Genomic DNA, 2411 nt, shown 5'->3' with positions numbered 1-2411 from the left:
ATTCGTCGTCGTGGGGCAGGCTGTTGAAGGGTTCTTCAGCCCTCCGGCGATCGCCTCAAATACATCGAGCACAGCTTTTACGGCATTACAGTATGTTTCACTTTCTGCGGGTTCTAGCGTTAAACATTGTTTTTGGCTTTCCACACAGACCCAAAGCCGTGTGATTGGCACTTGAGTGTGTTTTTCACACCGTGCGAGGTAAAAATCACGTATAGAAGCGATGCATGACTTGACGCAGACACGTTCTCGTTGATTGAAAGAATTTGCCATCGAAGTTAACTAACGTATATATAGGTAGAATGCTGATGTTTCTAAAAAACTGTCAATGGAGAAACTCGCGATTCTGGAATACCACTGCCTTGTCCTATGAAGGATCGTACAGAGCTATATAAACAAACCATGTCCACGTATTGAATAAAAGAGGTCCTCTACATAAATTGAAAAGGCCAACGCAGGTTAGTCCAGTATCTTGATCTTGGTTCACGAAAAAATCGATCTTTTTTTAAAAATTTGCGATCTGCAAACGGATCGCGAAAAGTAGCTTACTGAGGTGGTTCTGCAAAATGTTGACAAAAGCTTCTAAGAACTTCGCTGAGTGATGTTATAACTAAGAGGCACGTTCTCTGTGCGGGTTTTCGCTGTGACGAAGGCGCTCTACTTATTTCTCGCGCCCATCAAACTTCTACGCAGGTTGCCAAGGTTCAGGTCCTCCTTGAACACTAATCAACGCAACTGCACACCTATCTAGTAAAGCAAAAAGGCGATATGTTTTTGAGCATTCCAAATTTCATCGCGCTTGTCAACAGTGTAAAAATAAAGTAGAATACCTCGTCTAACGCCAAACTATCCGTATTAAGTCCGTATAGTAAAAATGAAGGAATGCCCCTGTTTTAAAAGAACATGTATTATTGTGCAACCTGAGCAGTCGCAATTCATACTTTGAAAATTCCTTTACCTTAAAAAAGTTCAAGAAATAACTACTAAAGTATTGAGACGGTGCAAATAGATATCGCAGAAAAATCCATTACCATAACCTTTGACAATGCTGTGCCCCCAGCGGTGAAATGAAAATAAAAAAATCAGTTTGTGGACCACGTTCGCTTACAATTACTAAAAGCAATAAGCATATTGTTACTATTATTGTCGACTAAGAACATATGAAGCGTGGTCTGAACTCGGTATCCATCTTGTGACATTTTTAGCACGACGAGTAGAGATCTAGAACAACCTTGCCATGTGATCCGCGCTGTATTTTCCCAGAGCTTGCGCCATAACTGTCTTCTAAAAAAAAGGAATAGAGTCGAACCTGCATGTATAAATTTTAAGGAGATAACAAAAAAGTTGATATGCAAGGAATTCGATACATATAAAATAGGCCTTCAGGCAAACGGCGGCTTACCGATTGGCGCGTAAGAGGGCCGCGAAGTTACAGCACGCAACTGGGAAAAAAAAACATAGCAAGCGCACTTTATTTACCTGCAAAAATTGCTGGACCACCTTTAAGTTCATTGCAAAGTGCAAGTTGAGTCTTTCTTTACACTTCAGGCGGCCATCGCTTGCGGAAAACGAACTCTTAGTAGGCATTCAGCCCCCCATGACGACGCCACGGAAAATCGTAAAGGAATGTTGACGTTCGAGGTAGCACGAAGTCTAGCCGAACAGCTCGACAGGGCTCAACTCACTGCACATTATCTTCTCCACCTCCAGGTGGCCGACGACCTCGAAGAGCACAATGAAGTGCACTTTGAGGTGTTCGGCGTGGCACCGCGTTCGATATATCGAATGTGCTGGTGAACGGGCGTTCTATATACGCGTGCACCAGCCCTATACAATTGCATGCGAATTTCAAGGGGATTTTACGGCTGTTCGATAGACACAATAATTCGTTACATGTGGGCTCTATAAATGTGGTTTCGACTGTACCACCTAAAGGCTGTAGGTAGATACTGCAATTGCATAAATGTCCGATCTTGCGTCATAATACCCAAACACATCGAAACAAAATTCGACTTCATTAGTGTGGAAGGGCGTCCGTCGTTTTTTATATAGCACCTAATTTCGACAGACGAGCCTCAGTGCTGGCGAACGCCAGCTGTGTTCTACGTAATAGTACAGTAAACTACGGAGACATCTCTAGAGCACACAGTAATCTTATTGGAATATCACACCTATTCAGCGCTTTTTAATGTTCCTAAATTTCCCATATTTGGGGTACCCTCTTAGGTCGTCGATGCGCCCTTTCGTGGCCAGTCTTCCAGACTTGGTACGTTGCATCGATACAATATGCGATGCTAAGTATTTTTATACAGTATCGTGCTTCTACACCTCTCTTCGTCATTCTTCCTTTGGCAAGCATCGTACATCACGTCCTCGTCTTCATGACAACGCACTGTCTACGTTTCATATTTGTT

This window comes from Dermacentor silvarum, chromosome 1 (genome assembly GCF_013339745.2).
Source record: "Dermacentor silvarum isolate Dsil-2018 chromosome 1, BIME_Dsil_1.4, whole genome shotgun sequence".
In the NCBI taxonomy this organism is placed as follows: Eukaryota; Metazoa; Arthropoda; class Arachnida; order Ixodida; family Ixodidae; genus Dermacentor; species Dermacentor silvarum.
The sequence above is the reverse complement of the archived record's forward strand: the minus strand, read 5'-3'. Positions refer to the sequence as shown.